The sequence below is a fragment of the Macaca nemestrina genome, chromosome 17 (genome assembly GCF_043159975.1).
Source record: "Macaca nemestrina isolate mMacNem1 chromosome 17, mMacNem.hap1, whole genome shotgun sequence".
NCBI lineage: Eukaryota > Metazoa > Chordata > Mammalia > Primates > Cercopithecidae > Macaca > Macaca nemestrina.
The window spans coordinates 77,644,289-77,672,091 of NC_092141.1; the positions used below are offsets into that span (position 1 = coordinate 77,644,289).

The 27,803-nt window shown below is 38.4% G+C and overlaps 1 long non-coding RNA gene across 2 annotated transcripts in view; it reads left to right on the forward strand.

The window, feature by feature from the left end:
• The first annotated feature begins 1,190 nt into the window (after positions 1 to 1,190).
• LOC105469053 (uncharacterized) overlaps positions 1,191 to 27,803 on the forward strand; it is a 43,866-nt gene continuing 17,253 nt past the window's right edge. Inside the window, exons 1-4 of one of the 2 annotated variants that reach the window (XR_979763.2) lie at positions 1,191 to 1,532; positions 8,323 to 8,451; positions 14,743 to 14,827; positions 17,631 to 19,342. This is a non-coding gene — a long non-coding RNA (uncharacterized lncRNA). Of the gene's footprint in view, positions 1,533 to 8,322; positions 8,452 to 14,742; positions 14,828 to 17,630; positions 19,343 to 27,803 lie in introns of those variants that run through there. The other variant, XR_011615962.1, reaches the window with a different exon arrangement.

Here is a 27,803-nt window from a genome sequence, read left to right on the forward strand (position 1 = left end):
CACAAACCATAGAGGGCTGGTGATTTGAGGGACCCAGAGACCTTGGACATCAGCAGCAGATGCCCATAAAGGACAGTGAAATGGGCCACACCTAAGTAAACACCAGCCAAGGACATTCAGGGACAAAACCAGTGTGTAGTTGAAGACCCAGAACTCCACAGACTCCTGCCACAAGGATATGCCAGCTTTTCTCTGCCCCCAGATACCGCCTTGGGAAGGAGGTATGAGCAAAATGACCCCTTGAGAGAGGAGGGAAGCAGTCTTTGAATTTCCTGGGTAATTTACCCAAATGAAGCTGAGTTAATCCCAAAGTGAAATGTTTTAAACAGGAACAAAGTCATTTACCCTTAATTAAAAATTATTTTAATAAACTTAATTAAATAATAATTAAATAAATAAAATTAATTTAATTAATTTTAATTTTTCTCTGCCAGTAGGAGGAAAGGTAGCTTCAGAGTAAGAGAGTAATGATAAACAATAATGAACTTCATTTTTTGTATATTTCTGAGTGTTCTGTATAAATTTTGTTTACAAATTCTGCATGAACTCTCTCGCAAGATTGACCCTTTTCTCTGGACTTTTGTCTTTGAGCCCCTGATTCATATTAAGGGTGGTGAATGAATTTTTATCTAACATAACCATTACTTTTACTTACTAAGTCATTTTAAACATAACAATATGGAAGGAAATTAAGACAGAAAGAAAAATATCCATATCCCCTCCACCGTAAAGCAAGGACATCCATTTTGAAAAAGTATTTTCTTTGCCCATGTTGTTAATATGCTGGTGACAGATTGACCAAACCATCTGCCTATAAAAGTCTGTCCTGTCAACATCCTGAGTTTGTCCTTGGTGACGTAAAGGAAAAGAGAGAGAAAGAGATTGAAATGAGCTGATTACCTGATGTTGTCATATGGCATCAAGCTTCTCCTTACTTGGATGTCCTTCCAATTAGTGAAATGGGACATTTTTAGGATGGTGTCCAGACTCAACAGTGTCAATAGGATTTCACTCTTTCTATCTTACTTCTTAGTGTTTGCCATTATACAAAACGCCAGGATTCATGGGGATTCCTCTCTATCCTTCATCTGGCATTCGAGACCCTGATTCTGGGGCTCTTGACTCTTTTGGAATATTGACATTATGATGTTATGGGTAGAATATTGCAAGTAGAATCCTTGAGCTTTTATTAACTGCAGTCCTAAAGAACAGATTTATAGATTTAAACTTTGCTTACCTCTGCCTGTTTTTCTCCTTTGTGTTCTAATGCATGTGACATTTTAAGGAAGTGTTTTACTTGGATGCTTGGGAAATGAGCACTGAAGCGAAATAGCTTTCCCTGCTCTTATTTGTATTACTCTAATTTGGAGGCATATAATCTCCTAAACTATTGCTTCTTCATGTGCTTCTGTCAACTTAGAGCCTTAAAGAGGCAGGATCAGATTTGCCCACATTCCTGAATAAGGGAGATGCCTATTTCAACAATAGTACCTACCAGGGTTAATACAGACCAAGAAGCCTACTTGTTGCAGGTAAGTTAAAGTAGCTGGTATTTTGAGATGACATTTGGTTCCCACAAGTGTTCTCTCAGTAGTTCACTGTTTGGAGGTTCTTGTAGAAGTATCTCCAACATGATGATCATGGGGTCACATGAAAAGTACTAAACACCGTTGATGATGTTCCTGTGTATTTTTCAGCTTTGAAGGGGGTGACACTTAGATAAACCCTGGAGAAAAAAATAAAGAAAAGACTGAATGAAACCTAGAGGCAAACGCTATGGATAAATGGGTGAAATAAACAAGCGATTTTCTTTTTGTTGTTCCCAAAGCCCACTACATTAGCTTTGGCAGCATTACCAGATTTTAAGTCATGCTGACCAAATCAAATAGGAAAATCAGATCGTGATAAGCCGGACTGGCATTATTTCTAATTTCTTTGATAATTTCCTTTGTGAGTCATGAACAATTTAGAACCATATTTCTTTTAGCTTCTGAACACACAAAAGTATTTTTGTTTTTTAATTTTTCTTTGAAATTGAGTTCTCATTGCATTTTGTTGGAGAATATAGTCTGCATGTTTTATCAATCAATTCCTTAATATTTATTGAAATGCCCGTTATGGTCTGGTATGTGCTCAATTTTTGAAAATATTCCCTGGAAAATTGAAAAGAATTCAAATTATTTAAGAGTTGACATAAAGTTCTAAATATATGAATTTGACCAAATGTCTTAATCATGCTGTTTAATCAGCAACATCATTACTTTTTTGATCACTTGATCAATCAGTCTGTAATAATTATTAAAAATTACACTATAAAAAATTCAATTTACCATAATTTTATTGACCTTTACTTTATATGAGTTGTTGCTTTTGAAGGTCAAAAAGTGGTCAACTATTGGCAATTTCTTATGGTTTGATCTAATATTTTGGAGCTATGTTGCTGAGGTTTGTTGGTTCAGGTTTGTAATATTTTTCTGACATATTGTGTGATAACGTTTTTTTCTTTAAAGTCTGTTTCATCTGCCAATTTATATGATTAGAGCATCTTTATTTTGATCAGTATTTAAAAAATGTAATCCACATATCTTTCTTCTGATTAAATTCTATTTGGACTAATGTCTGGCATATTATTATTATTTTTTCTATTTACTGTGAGTTTGACTCACAATAAATATTCAGTAAATGGTAGTTTAAAAATAACAAATATTATTAACAATTGATTTTTTAATTAATATTCTCTTTATAAGATTTTAACTTTGATGTGGATTTTTGTAGTTTCATTATGTAGTTTCATTATGATTTTTCAAAAATTATAAAATATTTCCTGTATTTATTAGCCATTTCACAAGCTTACCTGATTTTTTTATTTGAAGTTTTATTTTACAGTAGCAGGGTGGGTGAAAAGAGGATACATAGAATTTTTATGTATCAGTGTTAGCTGTGAGGTTAGCTTTGGCTTACTGAAGTTACCAGTAATGATCAATCCTCATTATTCAAAGAATACAGAATCATAAAACATTGGAGATGGAAAAAAACATCTATTGAGGCCGGGCGCGTTGGCTCACGCCTGTAATCCCAGCACTTTGGGAGGCCGAGGCCGACAGTCACGAGGTCAGGAGATCGAGAGTATCCTCGCTAACACGGTGAAACCCCGTCTCTACTAAAAATACAAAAAAAATTAGCCGGGCATGGTGGCAGGCGCCTGTAGTCCCAGCTACTCGGGAGGCTGAAGCAGGAGAATGGCGCGAATCCAGGAGGCGGAGCTTGCAGTGAGCTGAGATCGAGCCACTGCACTCCAGCCTGGGCAACAGAGCGAGACTCTGTCTCAAAAAATAAAAAATAAAAAAATCTACTGAAACTTCACATCAAGAATCTCAGTCTTTCACCGAAGACCAAAATAAAGACATGCTACTCTGATGCAGGGCACAGAGGTTCCAAACAGTGAAATAATAACTAAACCAGGTCTAGTTCGCATCATTTTACTTTCATTTTTGTCTGCAAGAGACTGTAAGGACAGGAGATTTCAACCCAAGAAATCTAAGCCTATTGCACTGGGAAGTGGTGATTCCCTCTGAGTCAGATTGGATGATATTTGAGGTTATTTAAAACACTGAGTTTTGATGTTTTTTTCTTAAATACAGAAGAGGAGGATCTCACAGTTAATGATAGAACCAGACCTGGACTTTTGATTTCTTGATTCCAAATTCACCATTTCAAGTATAAAGGCCACCCAAGTCTCCTCCCACCCCCTGGTGCACCCCTGTGCCTTGAGGCCGTGAACTATGTATTATCATACTACTTTCTCTCCCCAGAGACACTCCATCAGTGGAGGGACCCTGAATGGGAGCTTATCAGGACTGTGGCCTTCTTTAGGGAGGAAAGTGTAGGATGATGGAGAAAAGAAGGCCTTTTGAGAAAAGTCTTAAGGAGCTTCAGTTTCTCAACTAGTGGGACAGCTGAGGGCTGGTCTATTCCTATGTGAGTTCATACATTCACTTTGCAAGGAGATGCACCCTGCCCAGGGGCTGGTACGTATGTTTTTCATACCTCAGTATGAAAATGGATTCCAATTTAAACATAAAGCATTAAAGTTAGATACAATACAACCTCACTTAATTCAGTAATTCAGAAGTTGTAATTATTTAGACGGAGAAAGCCTGATATTTACCTTCATGTTTTTTATTTTAGAAAAGAGACAGCAACAGTGTGTGTCTGTGTGAGAGATTTATTGTATAATATGATCCATATATTCACTAAATATTATCACTATTCATTAAAATAGGTTTTCAAAATATTAATACTTGAAGAAACTATTAGCTCTAATTGAAATTACTTCACATATATATGGAAAAGAATCAAAAAACAGATTTCTGGAAAGTGTCATAATTCGTATGCTTCAGTAAGTTACTTAGATGATCTCATTCATTCATTTAGTCATTCAACAAAAATATATTCAGTGCCAATTCTGTACCAGGCATGATGCCATCTAGTTCTAAGTAGGGAAGTTTCATTTTGTAATGGAACAAGTGAAAAGAATCACTTTTCTTGAATTTCTTCTTTAAAAGTCACTTATGGTTTCTACTGATTTAGGAGAGTTTAAATGCAAACATATGAGTACAGAAACAGGCTAGCTGACACATCTAGTCACCAAAGACAAATTGTGCCTTCCTGTTAAAGTCTAAAATTTTTCAGCTAAGAAGTATTCATCCACAGTGTTCTTAATAAACTATTCATAAATACAGAAGGCAGACACGAAGCCACAGATATGTTTATCTGACATAGAGAAGGCTTAGTTCAGGGGTGGGAAGACCACTTTTGTAATGCATTTTTAAATTGATCTTACACAAATGATTCTTCTTATAAAAATGTAACATACAGCCTCCAACTTGACTCCCAAGTTCAAATAAAATAATGGAGGTTTTGCTTAGTTTTTCCAAAGATATGAATGTAATGTAATCAATAAAACTAGAACATTTTCGGTTTGATGGGGCAACTGAGCACTGAAGAAGTAAGTAATTTTTTTGGGAAAAAAAAGCATCCAGGAGTCTTTGGTGACTATCCTAATGCTGAAAAGGTTTGGGGAGATTTGGAAGTAGAGCACTTGACTACTGAGCAATCAGTAGGGTGTTTCTTCTGATTGATCTTATCTGGAAGCAGGAAAAGGTAACTTATATTCAATGGGCATCTGCTTTGGGATAGTCATGATATTAGATTATATACACACATACACACATGCTTACGTGTGTATGTATAGATTTTATGTATACATACATATTAGATTGCACATGTTATATATGCACATATTTTATATGTATTTATAATATAATATTTTTTATAATGTATTATAACAATTTAAAATATAATCTTTCCAAATACCTGTGATATAAGTAGTATTAGCCCATTTGAATGATGAGGTAGCTACAGCTTAAAGAATTATTTGTGTAAGGTAATACTTTTAAGAGGAAGAATGAGGATTTGTGCTGAAGTTTGCTGAGTTCCAGAACTCACTAATTTTTCTACGACATATTGTTGTCCAGAGAATAAATGAACTGAAAATTTTAAAAATCAGATTGATATTTTAATAGACTCCATCAGTTGTTAGGTGTGTGAACTTGGGAAAATTCCTTAAGCTCTCTGAGCTGGATTTGACTATTTGTAAAATGGAGTTATAGAAAGTTCACTGCCTGACTTAGAAGATTGCTGGAAAATTCAATGAAACAATAAAATAAAAGTACTTAGTGAACATTCCAAAGTAATGTAGAAAATAATACTATGAAAGTACTGTACAAGGCTGGGCACAGTGGCTCATGCCTGGATTCCCAGCACTTTGGGAGGCTGAGGTGGGCGGATCATGAAGTCAGGAGTTTGAGACCAGACTGGCCAATATGATGAAACCCCATCTCTAAAGATACCAAAAACAAAACAAAACAAAACAAAAATAGCCAGGCATGGTGGCGTGCACCTTTGATTCCAGCTACTTGGGAGGCTGAGGCAGGAGAACTGCTTGAACCCAGGAGGTGGAGGTTGCCATTACACTCCAGCCTGGGCACAGGACAAGAATCTGTCTCAAAAAAAAAAAAAAAAAAAAAGAAGAAGAAGAAGTACTGCACAAATATAAGCACTCACCATCATTACTTTTACGACTGTGTGAGGAAATGAAAGGTAAATTATGTTAAGTACCATAATTTAGCCAATGATATGAGCAAGACTGAAAAGAATAACAAAGATATTTTTTATCGCAATGAGAGGAAAATGCAATGTGCAAGGAATTCTCATTGCTTTTGTGTGTTTGAAAATGTCCATGATAACATGGTTTAAAAAATACTTTCTTATTTTAAAAACCACTTCCCTGAAAAAATTTAAAAAAATACTCCCTTGTTTGGCTATTAAAGATTAGCTAGGATGATGGTTAAGAATAAGGATTCAGTAGCCAGAATACCTGGGTTTGAATTTCGTCTCTACCACACTCTGTGTGACCTTGTGACCTATTTTATCTTCTTGTGTCTTGTTGGCTTCATCTATAACATGTGGATAAAAATGGTACCTACACCATAGGCTTGTTGGGAGAATTAAATGGGTTGACGTTTGATAAGCACTTAATAAATTACATACAAGTATTTGATAAAAAACAAATTTTGTACAGAAGCAACAGATTGGCTAAATATATTGTGGGTTTCAAATAGCTACCATTTACAAGGAACATAAGGATCAGAGAGGTTAAATGACTTACTCAATGTCACACTTAGTAAATAGCCGTGGCTGCATTTGATTCTGGGTCTGTCAGATTCCAAAATCTTGGTTCTAGGTGCTGTGCTGTCTCCTGTGGGGAAACTATGGTAAGTCAGCCAGGTCTTATTTTGGCAAATGATACTGTATTTACCCTGACATTTAATGACGTCTTGGAGGGTTTCTTGGATGGGTCTGTTTGTGGGAAGGCTGGGATGCAAGTCCTTTGTAGAAGACAACAAGACTTGTTTGTCTTTCAGCAGGAGACACTACCTAGGGACTCCCAGATGGTTCCGTCATGACTTTAAAGGATGCCAGGGTTTGACAGGAGGTGAAGATGGGACCTGAGAAGTACTTTCTGTTATTGGGCTTCTGCTTTACCCAATGGGATCAAGGAGTTGAAAATTAGAATAAGAGACACAAGACAGGCCTAGTTGTGCTGCATTGTCCCACCTCATAAATCAAGATCTGTTGGCTGGGAGTGGTGTCTCGTGCCTGTAATTCCAGCACTTTAAATGGCTGAGGGTAAGAGGATCACTTGAGCCCAGGAGTTCAAGGCCAGCCTGGGCAACACAGGGAGACTCCATGCCTATAAAAAAAAAAAATTAGCAGGGCAAGTTGGTCACACTTGTGATCCCAGTGTCTTGGGAGCAGGTTGGTCACACTTGTGATCCCAGTGTCTTGGGAGGCTGAGGTGGGAGGATTGCTTGAGCCTAGGAAGTCAAGGCTGCAGTGAGCTGTGTTTGCGCCACTGTGCTCCAGAATGGGTGACATGGCAAGACCCTGTGTAAGAAAAAAAAAGAAAGAAAACAAAACAAACAAACAAACAAACAAACAAAACAAAAAACACTGCTGTCACTTAGTATTAAAAGCTAACATGTTCATAAAGCATCCTATGTGCCAGGCACACATATATTAATACATTCAGATATTAACTTGATTCTTTTAGATGATCCGTAGAAGCTCTAGAAGCTTGAATTGTCCTGCAGATTTATTGCCATTATTTGCACTATCTCTTGCTAATAGAATTACCACTGAATGTGTTTTATTAGCTCTAGAGTGAAATAAAAAACAGAACTAGACAGATTATGTAGGCTGCCTTCATCATATTGAAGACCATTTCAGCTTTACTCTCATTTCTTTGGGATAATGTTCTTACTCTTTTTGAATCAGGCTGATCTGAGCCCATCCTACACAAATGAAAAAGTGCCAGCCTCACATGATGTCAGAAGGAAAAATGAACATAGAAATTGGTTAAAACTTACCTTTATTCCTTAAAGAAGACTTAAGAAAAGATTAGTTGCTTTGGCACAGAGAGAATACTCATAAATAAAAACATGGGTAGCCCATAGATTATCCCAGAATCTTTCAGCCCATTTCAGTTTCAATGAATTATACTTCTGAGAATCAAAGATAAATAGTCAAATGCCAACTATTACATTTCGATGAAAAGAGTAGGATCTTGCTTATTCTTAAATGTGGATTTTTAAGGACACTCTTGAATCTGGTGGCCAATGCCCTGTGATCACAGTGAGGGTAAAAATAGTAACAGCAGTACTGTCATTAACATTGGTATTATCTTATTCTTTACAAAAGAGATTCATGTGCATTTTCTGATTTGATCTCCTGAATCCTGCGTGGGACACTTTAGTTGTCTCCATTCTTGAAGTGGGAGAAACTGAAGTCCAGAGATTATAAGACTTACCTACTATCATTACTAATAACGTAAGTCATTAGTAAGTCCAGGACATTTAGAATATTTTCCTCTATCCCATTGTTTTTGACCAAAAAGCAATGGATCTGTGGTAGTAAAGATTTATCTTCATAAAAACAGACATTGCATGATACTGGAAATATGAGGTCATAAATAAATAAAAATTAGTTTGTGAAATTATTTTAAAAACAGCAATCCTAGATCCTCCAGGATCTAGTACAAGCAGAAAAGTACATGCAGTACTCTTCTACTAACCTAATTTCTTTCCCAGAGCAGACAGGCAACTGAATATTTGCAAAGCTGCTCAGTGGAATGGTTTAATTCTCTAATAACTGATTTTCCAGTTTTTTTGGAGGCCACACAAATATTGCTGAGTTGTATCACCTGAGAATTCTTGGGATGGTCAAACATAGGAGAGCAAGCCTGCTTATTTCCCCAGCTCATTAAAATGATATTGCAGAAAGATGTTAACAAGAACTTTTCATATAAAAGGATATTTCCTGAGATTTATATACAAATAGTGAATATGCAGTTGTCTCTTGAATAATGTGAGGGTTAAGGTGCTAACTCCTGCACCAGTAGAAAATTCTGTGTATAATTTTTGACTCTCCAAAAACTTAACCAGTGGTCTACTGTTGACCAGAAGCCTTACTGATAACATAAATAATCAACACAAATTTTGTATGTTATATGTATTATGTACTGTGTTCTTACATTACAGTAAGCTAGAGAAAAAAATGTTACTAAGAAATCCTAAGGAAGAGAAAATATATTTACTATTCATTAAATGGAAGTGGATCAGCATAAAGGTTTTCATCCTTGTCATCTTCATGTTGCGTAGACAGAGGAGGAGAAGAAGGATGAAGAGAAGAGGTTGGTGTTGCTGTCTCAAGAGTGGTAGAGGCAGAAGGAAATTTGCATATAAGTGGCCCCGCACCATTCAAACTTGTGTTGTTAAAGGGTCCACTGGATCACCAGGAAGCCAATCTATCAGCAGAAAGATTCCTTTTTCACCTAATCATCAACCAATGTAACTTGAAAGGAAGTCAGCTTAGATCTCCAACCTTCTTTTGTCATTTGGCATCTCTCTCTGAGAGGAATATGTAGTGTATTTTGGAAGCAGCAGAGGCCAATGGGGTCTCCACATTCCATACAATGATGTCTCCATTAAAACTAGTGGCAGCAAAGAAATAAGAGCTGGACAATCATCTACGGCTAAGACACATTCTGTGTGGAGCTGTCCTCCCATTCTCATGTGTGAGTGACCACATGAATGTTCTAGAAAAGAACCATATAGGAAAAGACTCATCTGGATTTCCGGTGAGGATGGGTCACCCTTCCCTAGCAGACTGAATGGAATCTGACTGCTCCACACTCCAAACAAAGCCTTATGAAGTTCAGAGCAGGACTTTGCTAATCCCAGCCCTTTGCACCAGTGGAGAATGGGCAGTGTGAGGCCCCTGGAAGACTGCTTTCTGGGATTTCTCTGCTTTCAGGATACTAATGACTAGTTGAACCAGAGACACAACAACCAGGCTCTTTTCTCTCCAGTGATCTTGTGGTTCATTTCTCCCACCTTACCCATTCATTCTTCCCCCTCAACATACTCTTGGAATGACTGTATTTTTCTCGTTGTGTTTATGCTGATTACATATTTGTTGGTCTTGTCTCCCATACACCCTCTTTATAGGGTGGGGACAGGCTTGTTCCCCACCATCCATTATCTAGAGTGCCTACTTACAGGGCTTCATTTCCCGAGGGAGTGCAGTAAAGGCTTGTTTACCAAATGCTGGATTCCTCAGGATGCTTTCTCTTCTACTCTGGGAGCTTGTCTGATTAAACCTTCATTCAGGTCTGGTAAAGGCAGTTTGTGTCAATACCATTCACAATTCATAAGTTCCTCCTATGACTGCAGCACAGGGTTAAGACCTTTAAACAAAGCAGATACAGTCTGTGCCTTCCAAAGCCTTTGAAGAAAGAGGAGGCATTATCAGTTCAGTAGCTTTCAGTCTTGCTGTTAACACATTCTGGGGGGCTCTATCACTTGTGAGACGTGTCATCAGCAGTTTGTTACAAATAATAATGAAAGTACTGAATAAAATACATTAAGAAAAATAAATCCAGCCAGGTGCCGTGGCTCATGCCTGTAATCCCAGCACTTAGGGAGGCTGAGGTGGGAGGATCACTTGAGTTCAGGAGTTGGAAAACAGCCTGGGCAACATGGTGAAATTCCGTCTCTACAAAAAATTCAAAAATTAGCTAGGCATGGTAGTGTGCATTTGTAGTCTGAGCTACTTGGGAGGCTGAGTTGGGAGGATCACTTGAGCCCAGGAGGTTGAGGCTGCATGAAATGAGATTGCACAACTGCGCTCCAGCCTAGGCAACTAAGAGAGACCCTGTCTCAAAAAAATAAAAACAAAACAAAACAAAAAATAAATTGAAAAATAAATCCAAGTGGATTCAAGGTTATTTTGACTATAACCCTTCATAATTTTTCTAGCATTATTTATGTGTGTGAAACTCACATAAATATGGAGTTTCCAACTTAATTTTTTTTCCTGATACACATGGCCCCCATACCCCTGTGAATCTATATAAGGAGTGCTTGCTTCATTTCAGCTGAGATATAAGACATGTGGTGATGTATGTGTGCCAACCAGCTTACCAGCTCTGGCTTCATGCCTCTTATCTGTGTAAGGAAGCTTATCTGAATGCAAGTCATCAGTGGTGAAATTATTACAAATGTCATCTTTTAGGGGGAGAAGAGGATAAATTCTGATGAGGAAAGAAATAGAAGGCTAAGTTTCCTGGGTGGGGCAAGTCTAAGCTGGGCCTTGAAAAGTGGATGGAATGTTGACAGAGCTCTGGAGTATAGGGGTCAGCAGTAGTAAGAAAGTTTGGGCCATGCAGAAAAGGATTTCGATAAAATTCAACATCCATTCATGTTAAAACAACAACAACAACAAAACCCTCAATAAACTAGGCACTGAAGAGATATACTTCAAAGTAGGAAGAGCCATCTCTGACAAACCCACCACCAACATCATACTGAATGGGCAAAAGCTGGAAGCATTCCCCTTGAAAACCAGCACAAGACAAGGATGCTCTGTCTCATCACTCCTATTCAACATAGTATTGGAAGTCCTGGCCAGAGTGATTAGGCAAGAGAAGGAAACAAATGACATCCAAATAGGAAGAGAGGAAGTAAAGTTATTCCTGTTTGCAGATGACATGATTCTATATCTAGAAAACCCTGGCTGGGTGTGGTGGCTCACGCCTATAATCCCAGCACTTTGGGAGGCCGAGGTGGGCAGATCACCTGAGGTCAGGAGTTTGAGACCAGCCTGACCAACATGGAGAAACCCCATCTCTACTAAAAATACAAAATCAGCCGGGTGTGGGGCGCATGCCTGTAATCCCAGCTACTCAGGAGTCTGAGGCAGGAGAATCGCTTGAACCTGGGAGGCGGAAGTTGCAGTGAGCTGAGATTGTGCCATTGCACTCCAAGAAAACCCCATAACCCCACAGTCTCTGTCCAAAAGCTCCTTGATCTGATAAACTACTTCAGCAAAAGTTCAGTATACAAAATTGACATACAAAAGTCAGTTGCATTCTTATACACCAGCAACATCCAAGCTGAGAGCCAAATCAAGAACACAATCCCATTCACAATTGCCATGAAAAGAGTAAAATATCTCGGAATACAGCTAACTATGGAGGTGAAAGAACTCTACAATGAAAATTACAAAACACTGCTCAAAAAAATCAGAGATGGCACAAGCAAATGGAAAATATTTCATGCTCATGGACAGGAAGAATCAGTATTGTTAAAAAGGTCTTACTTCTCAAAGCAGTTTACAGATTTAATGCTATTTCTATCAAACTGCCAATGACATTCTTTATAGAACTAGAAAAAAACTATTTTAAAATTCACGTGAAACTGCAAAAGAGCCCAAATAGAAAAGGCAATTCTAAGCAAAAAGAACAAAGCTGAGGCATCACGTTACTCAACTTCAAACTATACTACAGGGCTACCATAACCAAAACAACATGGTACTGGTACAGAAACAGACACATAGACCAATAGAACAGAATACAGAGTCCAGGAATAAGGCCACACACCTACTATCATCTGATCTTTGACAAAGCTGACAAAAACAAGTGATGGGAAAAGGGCTCCCCATTCAATAAATGGTGCTGGGATAACTGGCTAGCCATATGCAGAAGATTGAAACTGGACTCCTGCCCTACACCACATACAAAAATCAACTCAAGGTGTATTAAAGACTTAAATGTAAAACCTGAAACTATAAAAACCCTGGATGATAACCTAGGAAATACCATTCTGAACATAAGACTTGGCAAAGATTTCATGATGAAGACACCAAAAACGATTGCTACAAAAAAATAGACAAATGAGATCTAATGAAACTAAAGAGCTTCTGCACAGCAAAGGAAACTATCAACAGGGGAAACAGACAACCTAAAGAATGAGAGAAAATGTTTGCAAACTATGCATGCAACAAAGATCTAATATCCAGTATCTATAAAGAACTTAAACAAATTTACAGGCAAAAACAAACAACCCCTCTAAAAAGTGGGCAAAGGACACGAACCAAACACTTTTCAAAAGAAGACACACATGTGGCCAACAAGCATAAGAAAAAATGCTCAACATCACTTATCCTTAGAGAAATGAGAAGGAAAACCTGAATGAGATACCATCTAACACTAGTCAGAATGGCTATTATTAAAAAGTCAAAAAAAGACAGATGCTGGCAAGGTTGCAGAGAAAAGGAACGCTTATATACTCCTGGTGGGAATGTAAATTCAGCTATTGTGAAAAGCAGTGTGGTGATTCCTCAAAGAACTTAAAACAGAATTACCATTTGACCCATCAATCTCATTATTGGATATATCCTCAAAGGAATATAAATCGTTCTGCCATGAAGAAACATGTGTGTCTATGTTCATTGTAGCACTATTCACAATAGCAAAGATAGAATAATAAATGCCATCACTAGTAGACTGGATAAAGAAAATGTGATACATATATACCATGGAATTCTATGCAGCCATGAAAAATGCTAATGAGCTAAACTAAACTAAATTAAACTAAATTAACTAAATTAAACTAAAGAGCTAAGTTTAGCTAGGGGAGACCAGGTGACTTGAGAGCTCCTAGCTAAATTGGGGTTCCAGTACTAAAGTGGCTAGCAGCCCTGTGCTAGTAGTAAATAAAAGGGAGCTGGGAGTGGGTGTCTATAGTTGCCTTTCATGGGATCCTTCTTTTACCTCGTGAACAGCCTAATGCCTAGTTGCCCAACCTATGACCAGGTGACCCTCACACAGGAAACTTGTTTGTACTGGCAGATATCTTGATAGCTCTTGTATGAGCCATGTCCAGTTTATACCCACATCACCATTGCTCTGGTACTGGGAGCGCTGCCTTGTGTTCCTCCCAGCCTCCTAGGGAAAACTCAGCCTGGGTTCCTCAGATAGAAGGCACAAATTCAATCCACCACTGCAGTAGGAAATAAGTTGAAAGATTTATTACTTACAGATCCTGGGTAGGGAGGGCACACTTTTCAAAAGAAGATGTACTTGTGGCCAACAAGCATAAGAAACAATGCTCAACATCACTAATCATTAGAGAAATAAGTCAGAAGGGCAGTCCTCCATCTCCAGGTCAGGCAAGGCAGAAATAGAGAGTAAGGCTGAGGCCAGGCATGGTGGCTCATGCCTGTAATCCCAGCACTTTGGCAGGCCAAGGCAGGCAGATCACGAGATCAAGAAATGGAGACCAGTCTGGCTAACACAGTGAAACCCCTCTCTACTGGAAACACAAAAAAATTAGCTGGGCATGGTGGCACGCGCCTGTAGTCCCAGCTACTCAGGAGGCTGAGGCAGGAGAATCACTTGAACCCATGAGGTGGAGGTTGTAGTGAGCTGAGATCACACCACTGCACTCCAGCCTGGGTGATGGAGTGAGACATTATCTCAAAAAAAAAAAGAAAAGAAAAAAAAAAGAAAAAAAAACAACAATAAAAATCGAGGCTGAGAGAGAATATATATTCAACTAGCAGTGAATATAGAATAATAGGGTGTGGATCACATTTACGTTCCTGGGTAAATGACTGATCAGTTTAAAGAAAGCAGCTGAAAAGTGGGAGCCCAGTGTGGTAGGCAGGAAGAGTGCTGCTAAGTTCTTATCTCTGGCCACAGGTTTGGGCCATTTGGTTGTGGTGTTTTTTACTTATGATATCTGGGCAGTAACCTCTGCTTTGTCATTCCTGTTACAGGCAAACAACTGGATCAACCTCAGTGAGATACTGGAAGGAGGTATAGAACAAGAAACTGTGTTAAGGGTGACTGAGCCCTGCTTTGGTATGAGAAAGTTAAATTTATATTCAAAATGAATACCAAGGCAATATAAAATTATAAGAATTCACTATACTAGGTGGGGGTTCTTGGGTCATTTCCTGATAGTGTGGGTAAAATAGGACACATTTTAACAAACAACTCATATGTGTTTAGTGACCATTGCAGTCACTGTGTTATGTTCTTTGAGTGACACTGAGAAGCAAGTCATGTGCACAGTCCTCAAGTATGTTCCAGTCTAATGAGAAAAGCAAGACATACAAGGGTGAAAAAGTCAATCAACAGCGAAGCAAAGCTGTTGCAGTTTATTAGACATCACAATCTGGTGCTGAACAAAGCTTATGACAACACACTTCTCTAAGAGTTTGGAGAAGAAAGTGGTAACCTGTGGGTTAGAGTGCTTTAGGAAATCTTTAAAAATGAGGAGAGTTTTGATCTGGGAATTTAAGTTGGGTAGAAATTAGCTGTCTGGAGAAGAGGACAAAGTGCTTCTGATGCTCTTCTGGGTATTTACTGAATCTAGGAGTGCTTGTTACTCTTTGCACTCTTTCAGTTATGCATTGGTTGCCACTTAAGGTATTTTCTAAATTTTCTCCATCTTCATTGTCTACTGCTTCTTGTGCCTTTTTTTGTTTTTGAGATAGGGTCTCACATTGTCACCCAGGTTGGAGTGCAGTGGCATGATCTCAGTTCATTGCAACCTTTGCCTCCAGGTTCAAGCGATTCTCATGCCCTAGCCTCCCAAGTAGCTAGGACTACAGGCCTGCACCACCACACCTGGCTAATGTTTGTATTTTTTGTAGAGATGGAGTTTCATCATGTTGGCCAGGCTGGTATTGAACACCTGGCCGCAAGTGATCTGCCTGCCTTTGCCTCCCAAAGTGCTGGAATTACAGGCATGAGCCACTGTGACTGGCCTCTTGTGCCTTCTTTATCTTTAGAGTGCCTTCCCAGTCAAGCTCTATACAATTGTATATTCAAGAAATGATCTTTCTTTTCCATTTCTGTAATTTATATATATGACCATTACATTTATCTCTTAGAGACAGATTACAGATTAATATGCATTTACAAATGTTTGCATATTTTCTAGTTTTGAGAAAGTTTTTCTCTACCCAAATTAATTTTTCTGTTAATTGGTCTATGGGTGTATTAGTCTGTTCTCATGCTACTATGAAGAAGTACCTGAGACTGGGTCACTTATAAAGGAAAGAGGTTTAATTGACTGACAGTTGAGCAAGGGTAAGGAGGCTTCCGGAAACTTACAATCATGGCAGAAGGGGAAGCAGACATGCCCTTATTCACATGATGGCAGGAAAGAGAAGTGCTGAGCAAAACGGGGAAAAGCCCCTTATACAACCATCAAATCTCATGAGAACTCACTCACTATCACGAGAACAGCAGTATGGAGTAACCACTCCCATGATTCAGTTACCTCCCACTGGGTCCCTCCCACGACATGTGGGAATTATGGGAACTACAATTCAAGATGAGACTTTGATGGGGACACAGCCAAACCATATCAGTGGGTCACTGATGGCCTAGAGAAAATCTTCATTCACTCTGAATCTGTTAAAAGAAAATCCCTGAAGAGATTTGCAAAATGAGCTCCACTGCCTTGACCAAAAGAGGAGGAGCAGCAAGGGTAGGGCCGGGTGCAGTGGCTCACGCCTGTAATCCCAGCACTTTGGGAGGCCGAGGTGGGCAGATCACTTGAGATTGGGAGTTCCTCACTGCAATGCCATGGTATGCGTTTGTGCAGCAGTAAGGAAGAACCCATTGGGCGGTTACAGTGACAGAGACTGTCAGTGACCAAAGGGCCCAAGACAGAGAAAAAATTAAGGGAGCTGAGAGAAAGAGGAGTTAATAGCTCAGGAACTAGGGAAATGAGAAAGAAGGAATTATATTTACTGGATCTCCAGAGTTTGTTGGCAGTGGTAATGTCAAGTTGGCTAGGCCAAGGCACTGAGATATTTGGCCAACATTATTTTGGATGTTTCTGTGAGGGTGTTTTTGAATGAGATTTACACTTAAGTCAGCAGAGTTTGAGTAAAGCATATTGCCCTCCAAAATATGACTTGTCCTTATCCAGTCAGTTCAAGGACTGAATAGAACAAGGACTAACCTCCCCTGAGCAAGAGGAAGTTCTGCCAACAGACTGCTTTCCAACTTCATTTGCAACATTGGCTCTTCCCGGCTCACCAGCAGACTGTCTTCAGACTTGAATTTCAACTTCTTCCTCAGTCTGTTGACATCCCCAATCAGATTTTAGATTCACCACGTTTATACAATTGTGTAAGCCAATGACTTAGGATAAATCTCTTTCTCTCTTTCCATATCTGCTTTATTCTGTTTCTCTGGAGAGTTTGGACCAATACAGTGATGTCATAGGCACTCTGTGCATATCTCTCTGCATTCTTAAGGGTATTGATTGTTGAAGGTCAAATAGCTACAAATAGTGGTAGAGACAAAATTCAAATCCACATCAAGTCTCATGTTCTGCTCATCAAATAACCCTCCTTGGGGCCCAGAAAAGGGCTTTTGAAAAACTAGTGAGAGAGAAGGTAGAAAGAAACTAGCAAGACAAATAGTTAAGGCAGAGTCCTCGGCAGAACTTCCCTTCTAATGAAAAGCAGCCCAAGAAATCACTTCTAACAAAGAGCCGCCTGGAAGATTGGGCTGCAAACAGATAAGGAAGTGCACTCTGGCACAGAGAGGGAGCTTCCTGGGTAATCAGCTAGCTGATTACATACAGTGAGTCCCAGCAAGCACAGTGGGGCTTAGTAAGCACATTCCTTTCCTTTTTTAGGCATACTCAGATAAGGAAGTTGGAAACTTGCACGGGGAATGCCTGCAGCTGCACTGATAGAAAGGATTACCTTGGACCAGGCACGCTTATTGTGGGAGCTCTGTCCCCTCTCCTTTAGCACATGCACAGTAGGAAAGAGATAAACAACACAGAGTAGCTCAGGCTAAGGACCTGCCTGCATAATAAAAGATTGGAATGGGGACTGCCAGAGATTCATGCTCTATGCAGATGACACACCTAGTTTTAACTGGTTTTTGTACCCTATGTAGATAAGGTACCCACTCCCCACTAGCTCGTTTATAAAAACCCCTGCATTTCACTGCAGAATGGCAACCCTTTATGGGATCCCTCTTTGCAGCAGAGAGTTGTTCTCTTTCTTTTGCCCAGTAAACTTCTGCTCTAACCTCACCCTTGGTGTGTCTGCATCCTTGATTCCCTTGGCTGTGAGACCAAGAACTTCGGGTGCCACCCCAGGCAATAAGGCCTTTTCACTAGAACTTGGATCATGGATACTCTTGTTTGTGTGAGGAACTAATGGAGAATCAAGTAACTGGGGTTGCTGCTTCACTGTGCTGTGCTGTAGAAAACACAGCTGGTGTTCAAGGCTGAGAAAACACAATCTCAGGTTCTTGCCAGCTCAGGTTGGCTAGGATCAGTATGACCTGATTCTTCTGAACCCTTCAGTTTCAGTGGAAGGAGAGGTGATTTTTTTCCATCCCAGGTGCCTGGGAGTTCACCTGGAGAGTCCATTATCTCATCAACCACGTGCCAACCAGATGCTCTGCTTTTCTGTTCCTTCTCAATATTTCCTGGAAGCAGCCCTCTGCCCTCAACCCCCTTGATTCCTGCCTCTCTCAGTCTAAACATGGGATCCAAAAAGCATAGGGCACAAGGGAGGAAGGAAGTAAATCCAGGGTCCATGATATAGGAGAAGGGCCACTGGACCAAGGGATGACATAGCTCTCCCTTACCAATCTTCCCTATTTAGGACCAAAAAGAAGGCATGAGATGAAAAAGTAATTTTCTCATGATTCCTTTCTCAAGCTTTTGGCAGCTTGAGTTTTAGGAATGCAAAAACAGAACAGGTTTTTCCAATTGCTTTGGGCAGCAGAGTGAGTCCCAAATGTCACATGCCTGAACTCTTCCACTTCTTGAAATTAGGGCCAGCTGCTTGACAGCCAGCAGCTAAGGGATGTGGAGGTGCCAGTTGGTGTATGGGAAACATTAAAAACCCACCACCCTAACTGGTTTGTGGCTCCTTTGGGCATTGGAAGCAGAAAGAAAGGAGGGAAGTATAATTGCTTTATTCTCCAATGATTTTCTTTGAAAGGAATCTGTGATTTAACTATAAATAAATGAGAATGGCCTTCTAAATATTTGCTGTGTTAAAAGCTGTACATCCCCGGGAGCATTAAACATCATTAAACCCTATCAATGTAGTCATCTTGATGGCATGCTTATTCCAAATCTTTGCTGGAGTAGGCCTTTTCTATAATCATTACTTCTTTGTCTTCAGAAGCCATGCATAAAAGCCCATGCATTCATCAGAGAAGAAACAAATTAAGACTAATTGTATCTAGCATGTCAATTACTGTAAATGAGCTAAAACCCATAATTTAAAAATATGACTTAAAAATATGAAACATAGAAGAGGAAACACTTCCCAACTCAAAATCCAACTATAAGCTGAGAAAAAAACATGTTTAAGACAAAGTGACTCATAGAAATTGAATATAAAAGGATGGGAAAATGCATGACAGGCAAATATAAGTTAAGAGAAAGTATGGGCCAGGCTTGGTGGCTCACATCTATAATCCCAGCCTTTGAGCGGCCAAGGCAGGAGGATTGCTTGATCCCAGTTCAAGACCATCCTACACAACATAGTGAGATCCTGTCTCCACAAAAAAATTTTTTTAAATTAGCTGGGCTTGGTGGTTGGTGCAGCTACTCCAGAGGCTGAGGTTGGAGGATCGCTTATGCCTGAGAGGTTGAGGCTGCAGTGAGCTGCGATTGCACCACTGTGCTCCAGCCTGGGCAACAAAGTGAGACCCTGTCTTGAAAAAAAAAAAAAAAAAGTATGAATCTCTGTTTTTATATCAAAGTTAAAGTAAAGGCACAAAAAAAAAAGCATTAAATGAAACAAAGAATGACACTTTACAATTTTAAAGAGTACCACATTAATATCTAACAAATATGTCTCATGGCCTTTGAGGGTATGAAGATTTTTTTTTTTGTTTTCATTTTTTGTTCAGTTTTTTTGGTGAAAAAAAATAGAATTTATTGGGAGACTTAAAAACTCAGGTGATTTCAAGTTTTAAAGAACTCTGGATTTCCAGTTTCTCTTAAAAAATCAGAAAGTCAGACAATACTGGGCCTGGATTTTCATGTAGCATCAATCATCCAGGCAGAGTATAGCAAGCCAGGGCCTGTGGGCCAAATCTAGCCCCCCACCTGAAGAAATCCACACCAAGGAAACTGATGCCAACACACCTCATAAACGAAATCCAGAAACTTAGAACAAAGAAAAAGTCTGCAAAGGATTGAGAGAAAAATAACGCTTTCACTATAATTTCTTCTTGGAACCCATGAAAGCCAGAAGGACATGGCATAATGTGCTCAGGAGAAGAGCTGTCAACTCACAATTCTACATCCAGTGAAAATATCCTGCAGAAATAAAAGGAAGAGCAAGACATTTCAGATGAAAGAAAAGTAAGAGAGTGGCAGAGTGATTTAAAAAAAAAATCTAAAATAGGTAAAAATAAATGAAACAAAAATCTGATTCTTCAGAAAGATCAATGAAATTAAGAATCCTCAATTTCAAAATTTACAAAGAAAAAAAAAAAAAAAAAAAAAGAAACACCTATTACCAACACCAGAAACGAAACAGAAGATATCACTACAGACTCTGCAGGCATCAAAAGGCTAATAAGAGAATACTACAAACAGCACTACACACATAAAACTGACAATTTAAATGAAATGGGCCAATTCTCCAAAAGGCACAATCTACTACAAAAGATGAAACAGATAATTTGAATAGCCTTGTAACTACAAAAGGAATTGAATTTTTTTTTTTTTTAAGAAATTGAATTTTTTAATTTAAAAACTTCATAAAAAGAAATCTCCAAGCTCAGATGGTTTTCTGGAGATTTCTACCAAATGTCTAAGGAAGAATTAACACTAATTCTATAAAATCTCTTCCAGAAACACAGAAGAGCAAACACTTCCCAACTCATTTTTTAAGGCCAGTATTACCCTGATTTCCAAAACAGAAAATGACAATACAAAGAAAGAAAACAACAAGCCAATGTCTCTCATGAATATAGCCACCACCTGTTTTTGTAGATAAAATTTTTTTGGAACACAGCTGGACCCACTGTTTACTTATTGTCTAATGGCTGCTTTCACACTTCAATGACCGAGCTGAGTGGTTTTGATAGGCCGTATGGCCCACGAAGCCTAACACATTTAATATCTGGCTGTTACAGAAAAGCTTGGCTGATTAGATCTAGTGCTGAAAAGCTATTGACCCCTTTACAAGGGATACACGGTCTCCAGTAGTTAGCAGAGGTCTTCCATTTCTTAGTGTCTTACATCTGGTCAGTATGAATCATCTGTATTTTCATTTAACTCTTGCACATACTTGCAAAATTGTTTTATAGCCATCCTTCTCCTTAAGCTACAAAATACAACCCTAGATGTGTGTGTGTGTGTATATATATATATGTGTGTGTGTGTGTGTGTGTGTGTATATATATATATAACATTTTTGCTGAAATTGTTTGTGGCTAATTTGCTCATTTTCAAGAATTTGAAATTTAAAATAAAGATTCTGCTTCCAACAACTATGGAATGACTTATAGCAGATTAACAAATACTGCTGAAAATAACTAGGAAAGATGGATAGAATGCATAAACATTTCTGTGAAGGTATTGGAAGGCAGCCAAAGCAGTTGAACAAGAGGGCCCCAGATTCAAGTGAGAAGGATAATACCTTGAAGTGAGCTTTACGTGTTATCCTCCCTTCGGGGAATTTGCAAATGTACATCATGGGTCATAGAGAACAAAATGAGGCTGCTTGGAGCTTATAGCAGTTATACTGGACTAAGGGTAAAACTTGAGTTCAGGATTACCAAGGCAGCCAGGATGTGAGGTACCAATGTCCCAGAGAATAGTAAACTGGAGAGAAATAAACCTCACATTCTAAGTGCTATTTCTCCTTGAAGCAGTTACTGATTACTAAACTCCACATGCCTAGAGCACTGATCTAAAAAAACCAAGCAGAAAATAGTAGCTTAGAGGATAAAAAGCTAAGCAGAGATTTCAGCAGTCTCATTGCTGGAGAGATAAATGTTGAAATTCAGAGCTTTCCAAGAAGGGGGTGCCTGGCAAATATCCTAGGTTTTTAGTTGAGCCTCATCAAGTGCTATGCACTAGGATTAAGGTGACCGGAAATTGACCAGCTCTCACAAAGCCTGAAACAGAGTTTTCATCCGTTGTTGGATGAAAACACATGATTTTCATCCCTTGTTGGATCAAGGTGATGTGACTAACCATATTTGCTTGCCAGAAGAAAATTAATCATCTCTGGAGAAAGATAACATCGCCTAGAACAACTGTAGTTTTTACATACAATGCCTGACAGTCAATTAAAAATGACCAATATACCGGGAAACAGGGCCAATTGACCCAATCCTGAGAGGAAAAACAGACAGTAGTGAGACACAGACTTGAAAATAAATACTATAAATATGTTAAAACCAGATGAAAATATAGAGAATTTCACTAGAGAATTGGAAATGATTTTATCATAGATAAAAAGAAGTGGAAATTTATAGATTAAAAAATAACATAAGAAATTAAGAATTTAATAAATGGATTTAATAGCAGATTAGACACAGAAGAAGAAATGGTTAGTATATTGTCTTTTAAAATATCCAGATTGGAACACAGATACTAAAATAAAGAATGGAAAATATAGAAAAAGTATAAGCAGCATATGAAAATTTCTGAAATTGGCTAGCATGTGTAATTGGAGTACCAGAAAAAGAGGACAAATGGTGTTAGGGGGAAACAGTATTTGAAAAGATGCTGGTTGATAATTTCCAAGTTGACAAAAGGTGTCAATTCACAAACTGAAGAATCTCTTACACTAAGCAAAGTAGATGTAAAGAAAACCTCACCAAAGCCCATCCTATTAAAATTGCAGAAAGGCCAAGAAAGTAAAAAAAATATTAGAAGCAGCTGGAGAAAAAAGACACATTATATTCAAAGGAGAAATTATATGGCCAAAAGCTGTCTTCCAACAGAAACTCTAGAAGCCAGAATATAATAAAATTATACATTTAAAGTGCTGGAGGAAAAAAGGTGCTAATGTAGAAAACTACACCCAGAAAAACTATCCCTTAATAAATGAAGAGGAAATATAGACATTTTGAGAAAGAATTTTGTAGATTAAAAAAATTGGAGGTTATTCATTTTCATTTTATAAAAGAATGATACCAAAAACTTGACTAGAAAGGAACACTATAGGCCAATCTCTCTTACAAAAATATGTAAAAATGTAAACAAAATACTAGCAAATCAAACCCAGTGATGTATAAGGGTAACACATCATGCAAATTTTCCTCCTGGAATGCAAATTTGGTTTAGCATTTGATAATCAAATAATGTAAGTCACCATGTTAACAGAATAAAGACTAAAAAACATACAAAGGGAACTTTTTAAATTTGATAAATGTTATTTAAAAAGGACTTATAGCAAATATCCTAATTAATGGTGAAATATTGAAAGCTTTCCCGCTGAGATCAGGGGCAAGATAAGGATGCTTCCTAATACCACCTATTTTCAGTATGGTATAGGAGGTCAGTGCAATAAAGCAATGAAAAAAAAAATCCCTTAAAATGGCAAATGAACAAATGAAACAATTACTATTTGAGGAAGCCACACATATAAACACTGTTTTGTGCATGTACAAAATTCAAAAGAATATGCTAGCAAACAGAATTAATAAGTAAATTTAGCGAGGTTGGTGGGTAAAAGGTCAGCATAGAAAAATCAACTGTATTTTCACCAGTGCCAATAATTAGAAATTAAAAATTTTTAGATGACACCTCTTACAGTCACACCAATAACTTAAACAATCTAGAAATATGTCTAAATGAGATTTTATCTTTGCATAGAACACTATGAAAATTATTGCATTAGTTTCATAGGTCTGCTGTAACAAATTACCACAAATTGGGTGCCTTAAAACAATAGAAATTTATTCTCTCACAGTTATGGAGGTCAGAAGTCTGAACCAACATGTTGGCAGGGACATCCACCTTCTGGAGTCTCCAGGGGCAACTCTTTCCCTGCCTCTTCCAGCTTCTGGTGGCTCCAGGCATTCCTTGGTTGCATGACTTTAATCTCTTCCTCCATCTTCACATAGCCTTTTCCCGTGTGTGTGTGTGTGTGTGTGTGTGTGTGTGTGTGTGTGTGAAATCTCCTTCTGCCTTTCTCTTATCAGGACACCTGACATTAGATTTAAGACCTATGCTAGATCCAGAATGATCTCAAAAATTTTTAAATGTCAAGATCCTTAACGTTAATTATATCTACAAAGACCTTTTTTCCCAATAAGGATGATATGAACAGGAGACAGGGAAACACTGGGTAGAAGAATGCATTTCCCTGGCAAAGGCCCCACCCTCAAGCCTGGAGACCCGTGGCCCTAAGTGAGAACAGGCATTTCTGTTTCCACACCCAAAAAGTTGCCTTTTGGCCCACCACATGCCCTATCCTGTACCCACATAAACTCCGAATCCCAGGCTCCACAAGCAGACAAGCAGACAGACGAGCAGACGAGGAGAAAAGGAGATGAGGAGACAAGCAGATGAATGGTGGAATGGCATGACAGAGAGGTAGAGAAGAGAAGGAACGTCTGAACACCAAGAGGAGTCTGGATGGGGGCGGTCGAAGAAGAGTTTGGCCACTAGATGGCCAAACTTCAGGGGAAGATCATCTTCCCACTCCATCCCCCTTTCAGCTCCCTATCCATCTCACTGAAAGCCACCTCCAGCACTCAGTAAAACCCCACATTCATCCCTCAAACCTGTGTGTGACCTGATTCTTCTGGGATGCTGGGCAAGAGCTGAGGATAAAGAAAGCTGTCACAATGGCCCTCTGCTCTTGTGAAAAGGCAGAGGGGTCCATTGAGCTGGTTAACATTTAAGCCATCTGTGGATGGTAAGGCTATAAGAGCACTGTAACACTGGGGCATAAGGGACCCACCCCTAGATGCCACTGTGGGGCCGGAGCCCAAAACACTCACCCCAGCTCTTGCACCTACCTGTTTGTATGCTCCTGCTCCTGTCAGGGGTGTGAGCAGCAGCAGAAACCAGAGAGGGGAGCCACACCCCTGTTGTATGTCTTGCGAGGGGAATCAGGGAACTCTCCTGTTTCAAGGTCACATTCTCAGATTTTTGGGTGGAAATATCTTTTGGGCTGGGGGACCCCCAATTCTAACACACTACAATTATCAAGAGAAATTAGTAATGCCCTAAGTAAATGGAAAAACATATTATAGTCATAGATTAAATATTGTAAAGATGGTAATTCTCACCAAACCAACTTATACATCCAATATCCTATCAAATCTTTGAAGATTTTTTTTTAAATTGACAAACTAATTTTAAAATTTATGTAGACAAGCAAGTGACCAACAATGTCAAAGATAATCTTGAAGAATAGAGTTGGAGGCTCTACACTACAGATACCATTATTATGAGGTTATAGTAAATATAGAAGAATGTTATTGACTTAAGGGTATACCAATGGTAGAGGAGAAGAGTGTGCAAAACCAATTCCATACATATACAGTCACCTAATTTACAACAACAATGTTACAGCATCACAGACAGATGGCATTTTTAATAAATGTTGCTGTATCAATTGGATATTCACACAGGAATAATAATCTCGATTGTTTACTCACATCAAATAGGAAAATCGATTCTAGAAAATGTAAAAGGTAAAACAATAAACTTCTATAAAAAAGAGAAAATACTTAAACTTAGGATGGATAATAATTTTTAAACAGGATTCACAATAAGTGAAAGGAAAGAATATTTGATAAATTGGACTTCATGAAAATAAAATATTTCTGTTTTTCAAAAGATGCTATAATAAAAGAGTAAGAAACAAAACTCATTTACTAGGAAAAGAAATTTGAAATATGTATCAACAAAGGACTTATATCTAGTACCTATAAAGAATTTCTACAAATCATTAAGAAAAAACTCAAAAAAAGGGTAAACAAAGTTACTTCCCAAAGAGACTATTTAATTGGACATTCAGCAAAGAACAAATGTTCAATGTTATTAGTCATCAGGAAAATGCAAATTAAAACTACATGAGATACTACTAGACTCCCAAATGGGCCAAATTTAAAAAAACTGAGAATGTAACCTAGTACAACATGCAACATTATTATTTAACCATCATTACTGCAACCTAGTACAAAATGCAACATTATTTTTTCTAAGAAAAAGAGAATGAGTTACTATTTTTAAAAATTATTTTCTCTTCATTTTTGTTTACTCTATTTCCCCCTGTTTCTCACTTCCTACTTAGCCCTTTAGAAATGCAATTATAGCATCTTACCCTCCCTCACCAGATACTTGCTGCAGATCAAGTTCATCTAATTATGTGCTTAGAAGCTCCAGAGAGGAACTCTCACCCACCAGGAGACTACCTTGAGAGATAATAGTCAATTCGTAACCCAAAGTATGTTTGCTACAAAACTTTCTCCCACCTGGAGAGTTTTCGGCCACCTTTACAACCTATTTCTGCCCATGAAAATGCCAACTTGACTGACCGGTAGGTAAGGCACCAATGTGATGCAGGCCCCGACCTGTTCATTTCCACCTCTGCGTAGACTCCCTCTTTAAAAGCACCCACTTTCTGTTGCAAAAGTGAAGTAGTACACTTACGGGTACTTAAGGCAGGAAGCCTGTACTTCCCCTAAACTACTTTAGGAATAAAAAGTCACTTTCTTTATACCAAACCTCACTCTTGTTAGTTAGACTCTGCTGGTGGTGAGTGACTGAACACCTGTGTTTCGGTTACACAAATACTAAGCAGTGTTGAGAACTTGGAGTAAATGGAATGTTCATACAGTACTAGTCAGTGTAAATTTATATAACTACTTTGAAAAGATGTTTGTCTATATCTATTAAAACTACGAATATATGTATGCCCTACTCCCCAACAATTACATTATTTGATATATAAACAATAGAAATAAAGCATTTTGTCTGCCAAACGAGTGTATGAGAAATATTTATGAAAGCATTATCACCATAGCCAGAAAGTGAGAAAAACCCAAATATGCTTCAAATTATGATGGATAAGTTATGATGTATTCAAGCAGTGGCATATCATATGGTAATGAAAAATAAAAACACAAGTGAGGGCTATGCGTGACAATAAGAAACTAGACTAAAATTTTTACATATTGTTAAATTTCATTAATATAAAGTGCCAAAACAGGAAAACTAATTTATAGTAATAGAAGTCAGAATTGTGGTTTTCTTTGGGAGGAAGGCTATGACTGGAAAAAAAAAAGTGGGAGGTTCGGTGCAGTGGCTCATGTCTATAATCCCAGCACTTTGGGAGGCCAAGGTGGGAGGATCACTTGAGTCCAGGTGTTCAAGACCAGCCTGGGCAACATAATGAGACCCTGTCTGTAAAAAATAAAATAAAATAAAATAAAAAATGTAGGAGGTTCTTGGAGGCCATTGAGTGAATGTCTTGCCACTGTAAAAGTTTCCTGAGCTGGATACTTAAGGCTTGCGCATTCCACTGTATGTATGTTTAATTCAATACAATTCATAGAAAAGATGAAAATTTGCCAGTGCTGAAGAGTCAAAGGAATGCTGCTTTGGGCCATGAAGTTCGTTCCCAAAAAGTAGTTCTGAAGCTGTTTTGAGATATGAGAATCAGAGGAAGATATTTGCTTTATAAGAGACAATATTCACTTAGATGTTCAGCTCTGCTTGCTAATAAACAAAATCTAGTCTCCTACCTACAGACTTATTCAACCTGTGTTCCTTGAGAGAATTAAATCCTATAGAAAATGCTTTGAATGACTATTTTCTCAATTATCCCATAGAGAGTACAGAGTTAGG